This window comes from Ursus maritimus, unplaced genomic scaffold (genome assembly GCF_017311325.1).
Source record: "Ursus maritimus isolate PB19 unplaced genomic scaffold, ASM1731132v1 scaffold_2, whole genome shotgun sequence".
Classification (NCBI taxonomy): Eukaryota; Metazoa; Chordata; class Mammalia; order Carnivora; family Ursidae; genus Ursus; species Ursus maritimus.
In genome coordinates this window covers 75,876,926-75,893,148 of record NW_024424452.1, presented here as the reverse complement: position 1 = coordinate 75,893,148, position 16,223 = coordinate 75,876,926, and the positions used below count along the sequence as shown (strand labels likewise).

At 46.8% G+C, this 16,223-nt stretch overlaps 1 long non-coding RNA gene across 1 annotated transcript; it reads left to right on the top strand.

The window, feature by feature from the left end:
* The first annotated feature begins 12,179 nt into the window (after positions 1-12,179).
* On the top strand, positions 12,180-15,686 carry LOC103667992. Its single transcript, XR_569924.1, has 2 exons — positions 12,180-13,786; positions 15,041-15,686. It is a non-coding gene; the product is annotated as an uncharacterized LOC103667992 (long non-coding RNA).
* The last annotated feature ends 537 nt before the right edge of the window (positions 15,687-16,223 follow it).

Here is a 16,223-nt window from a genome sequence, read left to right as displayed (position 1 = left end):
CAGGATCCCGGGATCAAGCTCTGCATCGGACTCCCTGCTCAGTAAGGAATTTTCTTCTCCCTCTCCCTCTGCCCCTACCCCCTGCTCGTTCTCTCTCTCTCTCTCTTAAATAAATAAATAAATAAATAAATAAATAAAATCTTAAAAAAAAAAAAGACTTTCTGGAGATGGGTTCCCTCTGGCCTGGAGCCTTGCAGGAATTATGGGACCGACCTAAACTCCATAAGCTTTGAAGCACCCGCAGTAGGCTGAAAGCTCACTTACTTCACCCGCCAGAGCTAGGTAACTCAGGGGAGCCAGGGACATGGAACAGGACAAGTGTCCGCACTGGCCCCCTCACCACTGTGTCCCTTTGGGGCTCTGGTGCCTCTGCTTAATCTTAAATGCTTATCTGCAGAAAAGGACATCTTGCCTTTGCAGCCTGTTTTGTTTGGGGAAGCAAAGGAATGCTCAGAGAGTTAGGGTCTCTTTGCCGGGAATTCTTGTAACCCTATTTCACAAGACATTTGCATGCAGGATGTTGTCATTTAATGAGGCAATAAACAGACAACATACACCAAACTGACCTTAGAGTTCAAGGCAAGCGGAGGTGAAGGGATAAAATCCGTATTAAGTTAATGTGTATCATTATTTGCGTTCAGCCTGGGAAGGCTTAGTTTAGCCAACTGAGCACTCGTGTCCGCCTTCCAGTACGGAAGTAAACGTGCTGTGTTGGTGAGGCCGTGGTGTTGCTATTGGCCGCGGGAGCTGGTGCTGGTGCCCAGGTTGATGTCTTTCAGGAGGCGGCTGCTTGGCGTTCCCCACTGCCAGTAAAAGAGTCCCCTTTACCAGAGCTAAGATAAGAGCTAATAGCCTCGAGGTCTTCAGACAGCTATTTTAGAAAAGTAAATGTACCCTTGCCCAGACTGATCACTCCTGGACAGTCCTCAGGAACTTTCCGTATTTCTAGTCTAAATGTTAGCTCCCAATAGTTGCTTCTACATTTTCGTTGGTAAGTTCCCAGGGAGGCTTCTTCTCAGCAGCTGCTCCACTGGGTTCTTATGGGTCAGAGCAGATGAGATGATGACATCCTGATACAACTTTCTTCTTATATCCCAACAACTTTACTTCTAAATAGAACTTGTTTTGTCTTTGTCTTAAACAAGAAGTCCTGAAATCATCAGTTCGATGCACAACCATTCACCCTATGATTTCACTTGTACCCTAATTAACATTAAGAACTTAATTCCCTCAACAAATCGAAGTTCACAAATGTATCAATCTATCCCGAGACTCTACGTCACTTGTGATCTTAATCACAACAGTCATATTTTGGTAGAATTATTCCTTTGATGTACATTTTATTATACTATAATTTAGATGCCAGTTTGTTTAAGCAATCACATTCCTAATATTATCAATCGAAGCATTACAAAGAACTCTTACCAAGGTACCATATCCAGTTAGCCTTCTTAAATCACTCAGTTTAACTTCCTTATGGATTACATTTCCAAAGAAAGGTCATTTTCATAAAGAACGAGGGTACAAGCCTGCATAGCACCGTCAGGCCCCTGGTAAACTGCCCTAACTGCGGAATTCATTCTTGTGGAGACTGAAGTGAAGGTTTCCACTGCTTCATCAGGCTCCCTGAATATCTGTTTTCTCCATTGACTGAAGGTCTCCCAGCAAGGAAGTGGTTCTGACAGTGAAGGGTGGAGTGGTGTGGTTGGGCTTAGTGAGGCCAGTGAGTCCTGAGTTGCAAGAAGGTGACCAAGATGGGGATCCATAGAGGAAGTAGAGGACGTCACAGACAGCAGAGTTGTACCCAAATTAGAAGGTGGCATTTTAATTCAAAATGGTGGCACAGTTGCTACTGCTGGAGCAGTTGGAAGAGTATCCATGGCTGCAATGAGTATGGTATCCAGGGGTGAGCAATAGGCAAATCCCTTTGGCCAGCAGGCGCCCTGCGGCACTGACCTACTTAGGGATATTGATAGGGTGAAAGATGCCCAGCAGACACTTGCCTTTGAAATATAGTATCCTATAAATGTATAATTCTTTCTTGTTGTTCTTGCCACTCAGGGAAATCTATAGTTATGATGGGCATTATTGTCAATATTGCCCCAAGCATAATTTTCCTGCATCATGCTAGGCTAAATATTAGGCATCTAGTGTTCATAAAATAAAAGATGGTGTTCTTCATGTCTGAAACTTTTATAGAGGCATCAGATTATTTTCTTTAATTTGATGGGCCCTATGGTGTCTATTGTTGCTATATATTTTTTAATAACCAGTGGGTGATCAATTATAAACTCTAAGCTTTTCAACCCCAGATTTCATGTCCATCCAGAATTGGATATAAAACTGCCCAGCTGATTTTCTGACTTTGTGGCCCCATAGACATGACATTAAAAAAGTTCTAACCCTAAAATTGTGGTCCTCTTCTTCCTTGCCTTGGACATGCACCAGATTTCCCATGTGAATGGACTGTACCTCTGTTCACCTACTGACCCTGTTCCAACCTTTAGAAGAGTTTCCTCATTTTGTCTCTCCCTTTCAGCCTTCCATCTCACTCCCCTCCTCCTCCTCCCAGGCCTCTGTCCTTTGTTGTTTGGTCCTCTTCAGGGGTGTTTTGCAGAGTCCAGGTTTTCAATTTTGATGACTTCGAATGTCTGTTTCTTTTCATGGATCATGTGTCTGGTGTTAGCTCTTAGAATCTGTTTGCCTGGCTCTAGATCCTCAATTTTTCCTCTTGGAATCCTCCCCGCATCCCGCTAAAGTGGGTTCTAGTTTCATTTTTCACGGACGCGTGTGATCCATTTCAAGTTCACTTTTGTATGAGGTGTGGGTATTTAGGTAAAGGATTTTTGTTTCTTTGTCTGTGTGCCTGCCTGCCTCCCTGCCTGCTGGTGTGTTTTGCCTGTGGATGCCTGCTTACCATCCTCCAATTTGATGGAGAAGCAGGCCGTCTTTCTTCCCATGAATGGCTTTGGCACATTTGCCAAAATTTAGCTGGACTTGGGCAATCTGTTTGGGTATCTGTCCAACTGCACTGATCAACGTGTCTCTCTGTCTGACAACATCACACGATCTCTATCACCTCTAAATGAGCATTAAACCAGGAGTGACTTGATTCTCATTTGTTTTTTAAATTGTTATAGTGATTCCATTAACTTTGCCTGTCCATATACCTGGTTAAAGAGAAATACATGCGCTTGAAAAACAATTGTTAAAACCAAAGGTAGTTCTACATCTTTTTTCTCTCTCTCTCTCTTAATTTCATGGAACAGTTCATCATTGACATTTACCTCTTCTCAAACACGCACGTGTGCGTTTGCACCTATGTTCCCCATACCTACGTGTTGTTTTTGGACTTCATTGTGGCATATGCAGAGACGGATTTTATCTGAGCTTTTCCGTGGTCAGTTGTATCGATAATCCTTTTCTGTCTCCTGCTCTTTGTTTGCACGCCTCAGAAAGACCTCTGCTTGAAAGGATAGGCTAAAAACGATTCATCCATGGCTGTTCTATGAGTACTTCTGTGATGTCGGTTTTACGGCCCCTGCCTGCAAAAATTTTTCTAAGTCGCCCTGGGAGCCCAGGGCCTGCTGATGTCTTCCGGGAATTTTCTGCGCACGTCCACAGTGGCCAGCCTGGAATTGTGTAGTGTGCCCCCAGCCCAGCAGCTGCCCCGATTTTCCAGGTCTCCCTTGGGCCGCTGGGGTCACGCTGTGCCAGCCGGGAGCTCCCAAGGCAGACGCCCCGAAGTCGCACCAGATGCCTTCCACCTGTCCTAGGCTGAGAGAAGAGCTCCTAAGTGGCAGGCAAGATCGCGAGTCGGGGCGCAGGCTGTGCGCCCTCACCGCCCTGTGATACCGATCTGTCCCCCTGAAGTTCCTGCTGGTTGTCAGGCGCCACCTGGCGGCTGCTTTGTGTATAGTTTCTCCCCTGTGGAGCGCCAGTGAAGTTGGCGAGGGCTGGGAATCCGACCGTGTGCGCAAGGTGGGGAGTCTTGTAGGGCAGCGGGGAGGGTGGACCAGCTCCCGCCCGTGCCCCTTCTACTGCGGGGACAGCGGGGACCGGGGGCGCTGCAGAGGAATGGAAGAGAATGTCCGGCGCCAAGCGCCAGGAGCGCGTGGCCCGGGTTGTCAGGCCTTCAGTGTAACCTCTATTTTTGCCCTGCGGCAGTGGTGGGGTACTGCCTGAGCCTTTACCGGACGCCCGTAGACGGCGCAATAGGCCTGGCAGCGGGCACGCATGGGGTCCCGGTGGTGAGACTAGATTTTCTCATCAATGTTTCTGAGTCCTGCTGCGGGGGTGGGGACCACCATGGGCATAAAGGGAGGCCCAGACAGGTCACCGCCAGCCCAGCCAGGGTCAGCCGTGAGGTCTAGTCCTCTGGAGGTATCTCTGCGGATTTTTTCCCCCAAATCTCAACCCTGAGTCAGGACAGGCATGGGCCATCCTGTGAGGGCCAGGGAGAAGAGTCCCCAGTCCCAGCCACGGTCCCTGGCCAGGGGAAGCGCCTCCACGGAATTGTTTCCAATTTCCAATTCAGAGATGACCAGCAAATGGGTGAACCCGCCCACCCCACCCCCACCCCCGCACGAGTCCCGGTCCTATCTGCCTTGTACTACTCCCCTCGGTTCGATCAGAAGACCGCGAGAGCTCAGGGCTGGCGGTGATGGGGTAGGGCTGGGGGCCGGTAGCTGGGCCACAGTCCCAGGAGGTTCTGCGGATCCGTGTCTAGGTCCTGCCACCCCCGACGCAGTAATTTTCTCCCCTGAAATTGGCGTGTTTGGCTGCCAGATAGATGCTGACACGCTCACCTTTGGCGATTGCCTCCAGAGAAAGTTGGGCCTCTGGGAACCTATAGGGCTCTGAGCTTGACCGCAGTGCCAAGTTCGACTCTGCCCTTACCTGCTTGAGCCGCCTGTCCAGGCCTGTGTGCTGGCTCTTGTCCATCTCCGGTCTCCCGCACCCCAGGAAAGGGGAGGAGGGGGGCAGTGGTGGCAGGAGTCACGCCCCTGGCACCGGTGGCAGTCACGACAACCCCACCCTGCAAGACTCCCTGCCGTGTGACGGGTGTCCTCCTCCCTGGGCTGTCCACTGTTGAAGCAGGCCCCTCGGGTTGCTGTCCTCGCTGGTCTCCCCCTCAGGGCGTCTTGTGTATGCACGGGTTGATGTAGTGACCTTGCTCTCCTGGGCTGGGCCGAAGCCGCGTCAGGCATGGACAGACATTTATGGTGAGTGGGACCGTGGGACCCTTCTCGCTCTGCCCTGGGCCCCTCACCTCTCCTCCCTGCCCACTGGCCCGACCTTGCCCTCCCCCGCGCTGCCTCATGGCATCAGCAGGATGGGTCCCCTGACATAGCGGACACTCTTGTGTGCCTTTTGGCTTGGGTTGTGTGTAGCCCTCCCCATGGCGGGAGGGCAGTTGCTCCACTACACTGCTCGTGGCCTGGCCGTGTGAGCCTGGCCCTCCGTGGTACCCCTGGAGGGCTCCCGGTTGTCTCTCAGGTGCCTGAGGCTGAGTCATGGCGTCGTTTCCCATCCCCGGTGACCCCTCTAGGGCCACCACTGTCGGTGGCATGTCCAGCCAGTGGAGGTGGAGCTGGTAAGGGAGGCATGCCCACCCCCTCTCGGCGGGGAGGGGGAGGGGTGCCTCATCCTCCCGCTGCATGCCGGGGGACTGACTTGGCGGGGAGCATGCTGTGTGTTACCTTAGCGCACTTGTGCACGGGCGTGGGAACTATCATGGCTGACCAAGCGCGGTGACATGGCGCTTGGCCACCTGAGGGCTCCTGTTTTGTGAACAGATTGTGTGAGCCTTGGTGCCCCTGTGCTTGCTGGAAGCACAAGCCCTTCCAGGCACCACCAGCATTTTGCTCTCGTAGGATTTTGATGCACACAGTGAAGCAAACGGGCAAGGCTGTGGCATCACAGGCCTGGTGGCCCCGACAGTGACTGCTCAGGATGCCCATGCTTGCCCATGCTGCAGACCTCCCAAGCCCTGGTGTCTTTGAAGGCATTTTTACAAGGCTGACAGGCATACAAATGGGTGGGGATGATGTGCCCTCAAGGAGAAAGCCTTCTCTAGCAATCCCAGAGGGTGCCTTGGGGTACCGGAACCCCGAGCTGCTCTCCTCCTCCCCGGGTAGTGACCGTCAATGTGACTGCCCTTGTGTACGGGCAGAGCCCCTCTCCTTCATGTAGGGGTCTGCCAGCCCTGCAGTGGGGCCAAACACCCCTCTTTGCCTACCGTGGCCCACGCCATCCCGCTCTGAGACAGGGGAGGGTCCTCCCGGGCCAGCAGGGCCTGGCTGGCATCAGGTGTGGGGCCCTACATGGGAGTGCGTGCCAGGGCTGCCCGCATCATGTGCCACTGGTGGGGGGCTGTCCCACTGGCACCTTGAGCAGCTCTCTCTACCCGCTCTTGCCCCGGCTGCAGCTGGCAGTGACACGGACACAGGTCAGGCCACCTCGAGTGCAAGCATTTCCCCTGGGTGTTAACTCCAGAACGGACCAGACAGACAGAGGTTCAGACAGCCTTCACTGAGGGTCACATGGTGGGTGGGGTTTGTTCTGTAGGGATAGATGTTTCTATGATTTGTCCCCCATAACCGACCACCTGGACCTGCACATACACAGGCAGGCTAAGGAATGTTGTTTGTGAGACTCTCGCTGTGTGAATAACCTTGAGAGCCCGACTGTTTGAAATCTATTATCTGGCCTCCAGGTCAGAACTGGCCCTTCTGTTCTGGATGCCAAGAGCTACAAATCTTGTCTCACATCCCCTCCTGCTCCAGGCTGGGCTGGCTCGCCGGAATGGAATCAGGGAGAGGAGGCAGACACACAGCCCAGACTCCTCGAAAATATAAAAATTTCTGTGATAACACAGAAATGTAGCTTGCTCCGAAGTGTACATAGGTGAATAAATGTCTAATTTCTTTTTTTTTAAAGATTTTATTTATTTATTTAAGAGAGAGAGAGAGAGCACACACGCACAAGCAGGGGGAAAGGCAGAGGGAGAAGGAGAAGCAGGGTCCCCGTTGAGCAGGAAGCCTGATGCAGGACTCGATCCCAGGACCCTGGGATCAGGACCTGAGTTGAAGGCAGACGCTTAACTGTCTGAGCCAGCCAGGCGCCCCTTGCACAAATGTTTAACTTCAAACCCTGTCATTTGCCCTATAAATATGGCCCTTATGGGGATGGTCAGTTGCAAGTCTCACCTGAGGGGAGGATGCTCCCCCCCGGCCTCTCAATCAGGACCCCAGCCTGGCTGTTCCCCAGGGCTTCCCCAGCTGATGAGGTTGGATGTTGTAAGTACCTGATTTGATGTAATTTTGCCTTATTGTCATGTATTGCCTACTATTACCTTCATCTATGTGTAGATTCCTCTTCTGCTCCTATTAAGTTTCTATAATAAATAAAGTTTTCTCTCCTTTTCGAAAGCAAAACACAGCTGCTGTGAAGGACTTCGTTATATAAACTTTTGGTTTTCAAACCATGGTCACAGACCATTGATGAATTGAGATTAACATTTATTTAAATAGAATATACACATATTATTGGGGCTCCTGGGTCGTGCAGTCAGTTGATCACCCGACTCATGGTTTCAGCTCATGTCGTGATCTCAGTATGGTGAGATCAAGCCCCAAGTCAGGTTCCATGCTCAGCGGGGAGTCTGCTTGGGATTCTCTCTCCCTCTCCCCCCGCCCCTCCTGCTCATGCTCTCTCTCTCTCTCTCAAATAAATAAATAAATAAATAAATCTTTTTTAAAAAGAAAATATGCATATTATCTATACTATCTCTCCATACAAATGAATAATATAGAACTTCACTTATATCTATATTATATAATCCATTTATTATCAACGTATTATGTATATATAAATTTTAAAAAGAATAATTTCATTAAATGCAAAAAGAAGAGCTTCACCTCTGTGTATTAAACTTTTATTTCAGTTACTTATGTGCTAGGCCATAATACATGTTATATTCCCATGGAATGATCCAGCATGCTTGAAAGCCACTGTTCTTATATCACAGTAAATGGAGCAATAAAGTGTCTGTGCAAAAAAAAAAAAAAATGTCTGTGCAGCCAACCGAAAAGGCAAATACAAGAACCAGCACTCTTTCTACTTCATACATACATCGTGCTGACTCCTCAAGGCTCCATGCTGACTATAATCACTCTTAGATGGGCTCATACTTTGTTGCCTTGTCTTTTCAGATTTGTGTTCAGGCAGCAATTTTTCAAAGATTTTCTTCCATGTCTTATAACTGTTTACAAGCCTGGGAATTCTGTGGCAGCTTCCCTGATATGTATAGTTCTGCCATCAGTTAAAAAGTCCCATCTTTCAAATCTTTATTCTGTCAGCTCAACTTAGAGCAACGCTCTTCGACAGTAACGTGGGGGTCCAGTTGCCCCTGCCTGTTCTGTCACTCCCAGCCTAACAGAGCAACGTCAGGATGAGCCTGTAGACGTGAGTGAATTTCATTCTGTGCTTTCCAAAAAGCATATGGTCTATTATAACTGTATTCGAATATAAAGAGTTTATATTCTTTTATTGTAATGCATGAGGAATGATGCTAACCTCTCAGAGTAAATCTGGAATACTCTGTAACAACTGCTTTCCATTATTTCTTTTCTAGATAAGCTTTGTAAGGTTTTGAAATTGAGAAAATGGTATTTGAACTTATAAAGTTCAAATTGTCATTAAAAAATGGTCCTCAGAAAACTAGAAATTATAAGGGTGAAAGAAAATGACTGTATATGAAAAATAGGTAAAAGACATATAGAATTTTTCCAAGATTTTAGAATGGATTTATTTAAAAGTTTTAATAGCAAATACAATGGAATATTATGCAGCCATCAAAAAGGAAATCTTGCCATTTGCATCGACGTGGATGGAACCAGAGGGTATTATGCTAAGCAAAATAAGTCAGTCAGAGAAAGACAAGTATCATATGATCTCTCTGATATGTGGAATTTGAGAAACAAGGCAGAGGATCATAGGGAAAGAGAGGAAAAAATGAAACAAGAGGAAACCAGAGAGGAAGACAAACCATAAGAGACTCTTAATCATAGGAAACAAACTGAAGGTTGCTGGAGTGGAGGGGGGGTGGGGGGATGGGGTGGCTGGGTGATGGACGTTGGGGAAGGTATGTGCTATTGTGAGCGCTGTGAATTGTATAAGACTGATGAATCACAGACCTGTACCCCATTTTATTATATGTTAATAAAAACAAATTTTAATATCAAACATACACTGGTGCATAGCTAGAATTTGATTTTCTCTCTGTTAAAAAATTCTTAGATTATTGGTATGCTCTTAATAAGAAATTGTAAAAGACTTGTCTTCATCTTTCATGTAATCTATCTAGAAAATAGCAATTCTGTTTTGTCTTCATCAAGTCTTTGATTACTCAAGTAAACTGAGTCTTCTGAACATTTAGAAAGCTAGTTGTAAGCATTTGCTTACAACTATGTGACCCTTTGTATTTGCCTTTGAAATCTTTTCTGGTCACTTAGATCAAATAGATAATTAAATAGTGCTCCATAATGATCTGTGATTCTATTTGGTCAAATGTACAAACCGTTTGATATTTTTGACAAACTGCCCATAATCAAATTCTAAATAAAGTCTTTTTGGAGTGCCTGGGTGGCTCAGTTGGTTAAGTATCTGACTCTTGATCTCAGCTCAGGTCTTGATCTCAGGGTGGTGAGTTCATGCCACCAAACTCTAAATAAATAAATAAATAAATAAATAAATAAATAAATAAAGTCTTTCCACCTAAAAGTAACTTTGAGAATTTACAGAGGGTCCCTAGAATTTCTCAAAAAGATATCTTTACTCTCCTAGGAAAAGGGAGACACTATGTTAAATTATGTGGAAAACACTGTCAAATAAGTGATGCCAAGTCTTCTTTGGTTATATTTGTGTAGGTGTTTTTAAAATAAGTGTTCTAGAAATTGTATGAACCTCCTAGAATCCTGATAAATCCTGGTGTGTTATCCTGAAGTGTCATACATGACAGAACTAACCAAATTTCCTTGTCAGTTACATCATAATGAACTCTCACCAGATCTTTAACCATTGCTCTTTTTAAGTTTTTTGTCATTTGTGGACCGTTATTGTTTTAAGTATTTCATCCTCAAAGAGACTCATCAAAGAGCTTTGACAAGTACTCTAGAACAGGTTTTGATAAATTTAAGATCATAACACAACTAGGTAGGAATTTCTAAAACTTTAGTGGAAAACTGATTGCTTTAATGATTTATTTTCCAGATTGAATGGACCCCTATTTCTCTTCTCCTTTAAGCTGTTTGTAACCTACAGCAATTTGGTAAAGTGTAACTTTACAACAAAGGTTAAAGCATTTATCTTTTTCTCCCTACCTGATCCCTCCAGAATTCTGAAACTCTAATTAAATATTCTTATTTTTTATGACAATGTATGTATTTACATAAGTTGAATAGGAATCAGTTGTCTTTGTAACAGGATACCCAGTACACCTAATGCTTGCTTCTTTTTTTTTAATACTTCACTTTCTTTTTTTAATTTTAAATTTTTTAGGATTTTATTTATTTGATAGAGAGATATTTTTTAGTTTTTATTTTATGTTTATATTATTTAAATTTTTTGAGAGAGAGAGAAAAAGAGAGTGGATGAGGGGGAGGGGGAGAGGGAGAGAGAGAGAATCTTAACCAGGGTCCACACCCAGTGCAGAGCCTGACTCAGAGCTTAATCCCACAACCCTGAGATCATGACCTGAGCTGAAACCAAGTTGGAAGTCTCACCAACTGAGCCACCCAGGCACCCCAACCCCTGCTTCTTTGACCCACAATTGATAAAAGGAGACATACTTCAGTATTTAAGGCCTCATTGCTTCTATTAAAAATAACAATGCTTTAGGGGCACCTGGTGGCTCAATCGGTTAAGCATCTGCCTTGGGCTCAGGGTCCTGGGATCGGGTCCTGGGATTGAACCCTGGCATCTGGCTCCCTGCTCAAGGGGTGAGAAAATGTTCCAGTGACCCACCTCTGCTATGCTATGCCATGCCTCAAATCTCTACTCTGACTAAATGTCATGCCTACTTGTAGCAAGGGGGCACCCGTCCACCCAGCTCACTATATTTAGAAATGGGGGTTCTATTAGACCCTGTGGAATATATAAATCTTCCAGATGCCCTTGCCCCTATTCCTGAAGCCTGTAAAAAGGAGACGGGGAAATTCCCACTGATGCCCGGTATACAGATGGGTCTAGTCAAGGAAATCCATCCACAGGGACAGTAGTCACTATTCAGCCCAACACTGACACCATCTGGATGGAACCAGGAACAAATCACAGCAGCAGGTGGGCTGACTCAGCTCCAAGCTGGTCTGGCTGGTGTTTACTCATGGGTCTTGGCCATCAGCCCTTTGCACTGACAGTTGAGCTGTTTGAGAGGGATTAACACTATGGCTGTAACGATGGGAAGCCGAAGGGCAGATGACTATGAATAAACCCATATGAGGTCTGGATATGTGGAAAGACGTCTGGGGGCATCCTCAAGAGCCCGAGGCCGTCCTCGCTCTTTTCCACGTCCCAGCTCATGAGGGGCTGACACCCCATGGCATTCAGAAAGCTAATGCTCAGGTATGAGCCCCAGGTGCTGATCCTTCAGTAGATAGATACAGCAGATTGGGTGCACAGAAAAAATGGCCACTGCACTGCCCAAGTGGGATGCCATATTGTCGAGGATGCCGGCTTGCGTTTGAAGCACAACGACTTGGTTAATGCAGTAACAGCAAGTTCTAAACAGTGCCCAAGGCAACTGCCGACAGAGTCTGATACCTTGTACCAGAGGTCCTCGTTGGTGAGAGACGACAAATTGATTATACTGGCCCCCTCTCTCTGGGTGAGCATTATACATATGCTTTGGTTTGTGGGAAGACTACACATGGCCCAAGCCAAGTTTTGCCCTATTGCCATGCAAATGACGCTGCCACCATTAGGGAATTACAGAAACCGAGTACCAGGGATGGATACCCTTGTCAAATAGATAGTGACTGGGGATCACATTTCAAGGGTCATGATACATAAGACCAAGCAGCAGACTTTGAATGGAGGTTCCATCTTCCCTATAACCTGCAAGCAGCAGGATGGTAAAAGAAAAGAAGAAATTAAAGCAGCAGACCTTGGCTGGGTGGACTAACGTACTTAATACACTTGAATGATCAACCCTAGGGCCTGTTGCCCTATGCCAGACCGGTGACCCCCACAGAGGCATACAACACTGTAAATGTATGGACGTCGTGAGAAAGCCAGTACCCCGACTCTCACCATGGGTCAATGCACTATGTTGCTGAGAATGCCAGGCCCCATCACAGCTCGGAAAGGAGTTATCTTTTGGAATTTGCAGTAGGATGTCCCAGTGGGGGGCATGATACTTCACACCCCAGGTAATGGGGAAGTACTCAATCTCCCCTGGGATCCTGTTGTCCTCCTGCAAGCTGGAAATGAATGAAATGAAATATGCACCAGTCAAAGAGGGGAGAACGTAGGGTCCTTGTCTGGTGTATCCCAACCCCAGTCCATCTCCTCACACGTGACAGTGCTGCCTGCCCTGGCCATCATGTATGGTATGAACTACTGGGTCCAGTTTCTAAAGCTGCCAACCTCTCTCTCCTCAAAGCCAGGTGGCTTCATTCTGTTTCCCATTGAGATGATCATTTGGCCACTGTCTTGTTTCTTCCATTTGCCTGGGGGATAGGATAGTGCATTTAGAAGTCCTTACTAAATTCACCCAACGAGCCTTGAATAATGGCAGCAAAGCCAGTCCTTATGGATCATTAAAATGTCTCTAATGAGAAAAGCCGTCCTCCAAAATAGGATGGCCTTGGACATTATTATTGCCCCACAAGAAGACACTTGTGCCATTATCCAAACAATCTTGTGTGGGTGTGTGTGTTCATACTTGATGAGTCTCTTAATATATCGACTTTATTAAATTACATGGGGACGAAAGTGAACGTTCTGCCCCAGCCTCGTGGACTTAATAAATTTGTGGTTTGGATCATGGTGCTCTTGGTGAAAAATCTGTCACTGATCTTGTGAATCGTTGTCTTAATCTGGGATAGCTCTTGCATGTGCCTGTATTTTGCTGTGCCATATGCCCACCGCCCATGTGGCCAAAGCAGTCACCTCCGTGGTTGTGAAACCCCTTACTGAACACACAGAGCACAGTGCAGAAGAGAGGTTCATGTGAGATTGGAAAAGTGAGTCAAGGGGTCGGGTACTGGCATAGTCCACCAAGAAGCTGTGACTGCCAGGTAACCCAGGGGCTGGACCTGGGTGATCAGAACCTCCTCAACCCCCCCCACCCCCCGCCCTATTTTTGGAATGTGGTTTTCACTTGCTTCACCCACTTTTAGAGGCTGCTCCAAGCCTTGAGATAGGGATGTGGTGCTGGGACCATGTGGGTGGTATATGTGACTGAACCCAGGGAAGGCTTCTATAGAAATGTTTAAGATTGGCAGGTGGGTAGAGAGATCTCCTCCTCTTGCTGCTGCCCAAGGTAAGCCTTGTATGTAAGATCCCTTTGCTTATGAAAACTGCTACCTACCAACCTGTGGTGACCTGCTTTTCTCTTTGGACACTCTCTGCTCTCTGTGTGTGGGGCCCAGTTTCAGATGACACCTGGGACGCTCCTGAAGAGCTTGTGAACTGACACCAACTGGTGACCCAAAAGGAAAGATTTTCAGGAATTGAAGCAGATGATAGCCAAAGAGACAGCTTTGCCAGCACCCTTGACCAGGTCTGTATGCCCTCTACTCGCTGTAGTTTCTTCAATTTTCCCCTCTTGGAAAACACTGTTACTTGCATTTCTCAGCTTTCTGCAAAAGAGGGAAACCTCTCTGACTATTGGACCTGTCACCAGAAACTCCAATCTGCTCACGATGTCAGAGACCCCTGGGTCATCCCTGTAACTAATTTTTTAGTCCCAAATTCTACTGTTGAATAGTCCCGCAAGCCTATGGATATTACCTGTCAGGTTAAGTTGTTACAACCAGCTCTTCCCATACCTTGTTTCAACCTTTCCCCAGTCATAACCCGTCCTAGCTCAACTGAACACTTCTGCCCCTGTCAATCATATAACCCCTGCTTCCCCACGATCTTTTCCTTTCCTAAATACAATCTGTTCCACTAAACCCAAGGTAAATACAAATAGGGTTACCTTCTTTGTGAGGATTTTAGAAAAGACCCCTTTAAGAAGTAATAGCCTTTTACAGAATGTCATCCCTTGGTTGTTCTGACCCGTGGTTGGCAAGGGTTCAAGAAATTCCAGCCAATGAGTCTAACGATAACTAGACCATAGCTGGAGACGTCTATGCTCCATCTAGCTCATTTTGTTTGTGGTGGACCACATTTCCCAGGGGCATATAAATGTTTAGATAGCTGTCAAGTCAGAGGTCAATGCATATTGGGACATTTAATCGTCCCTGTTAAAACCCATAACACATCAAACGGCTCCCACTGGTCCGTGCCATTAAGCCTCTACAGCTGCCTTACATGGGAACTTCCACGAGGCGCACATGACTATGAGTTTGCCTCCACAGGGAGAGCCTCCCTCCCACAGACGAAGCATGTGCCAGTGAATGCGTGATAAATAATCTCTCCCACATGTTAGGAGAGCTGGCCACAACCCAGAGACAGCCTAACAATGATCACCGGCGGGCTAAAGTAATATCAGATAATCACATGGTCCTTGATTATCCACTTACTGAACAGGAAGGTACTGTGCAACAGCAAATGCCATGTGTTGCACATGGATAAATTTCCCTAGGAAGAAAGAACCCAACTGCATAAAAATCAGAAAACAAGCATATTGGCTACAACAAATTCCACCTAACAATCCATAGTCTTTTATTCTATTTAGTTGGTTCCCTTCAAGGTTTGGGCTCCTGGTTTAAGACTATTAACTAAACTGGGGTCATTATGCTGCAACTTGTCTCATTTTGTGAAATCAGTTTTATTTTTATAACCGATTTTAAACTTTGCTGCCTGCCAGATCTCTGCAGAAGGGAGGCACCAAATAGGTGATGCTGTCTCGGTGCTTTGAGTTGATCTCCAGTGCTTACAACCTTGACGAAGAATGGTAATCAGGTGGAAGATGCCTGAGAATCTCCCTCCTCCCCTTCCTTGTTATTCAAGTGTGGCCCCACAGTTTCCAGTCTGCAGGCAATCTCTTCGATGTAAAACATGACAACTGGGAGAGGACCTTCCTGGCACTGAGGCACAAAGCGACTGAATGTGAAAAAACTCTTGATCAGCAATGCTTTCAAGAAAAGCCCTCGGTCAAAGGGGGAAATGGAAAACCATGAAAGGAAACCTCATAAAAAATGGAGCCGGGAAGCCCTGAAGGAGGCGCTCGCATGCTCTTACTCTCCTCGCAGCCTGCATACCCAGTGGAGAAAAGGGAGAAATTTTTAACCCTCACGAGGGAGGACACATTTCATATGGGAATCTATCTCCTCCTTTTCTGAAAAAAGGAAGATCTCTCCCTGCCCCAGCAGCAACGCACTAGCCATCCGTTGGAACCAATGAGAAAGCTCTACAACCTCAAACTCTTCTTCTCCAAAAAATTATGTGCAAAACAACCCTCTCCAGTTTCCTCCTAAAACGTAATAAATGCTGACCTTTTGGTTGTCTTTTTAGACATGCCTGTGGTTTGCCATATTTTGCTGTCCTGAACTGCAATTCCTCTCCTATCCCTGAATAAACTGATTTTACTAGAAACATAATTGGCTATTTGGGGCGTCTGGGTGTCTCAGGAGGTTAAGCATCTGACTCTTGGTTTTGGCTCAGGTCATGGTCTGGGGGTCGTGGGATTGGACTCCGCACTCAGTGCAGAGTCTGCTTGTCCCTCTCCCTCTGCTCCCCCCCCCCCGCTCGCTCTCTTATTTATTTAATAAATAATTTTTTCAAAAATAAATAATCGGCTATTTTTAAGGTTGACAACCCTAATAGCCCCGTCCTGTGACCCAGGCTGGCATGAAATTGCCCCGTTCCAGATCGCTGGCTCTCGTGACCCGAATAAGCAGCAAGTGCGTGCACACCCACACACCTTCAGATACTTTGGGCTGCAGGGGATATTCCGGACCCAGCCACCTGCATGGCCTCAGGGTAGAGGGAGCCTACACTTCGTTAATCTTTATGAGGCGGAAGTGTATAATGGGTGACAGACTGTCCCC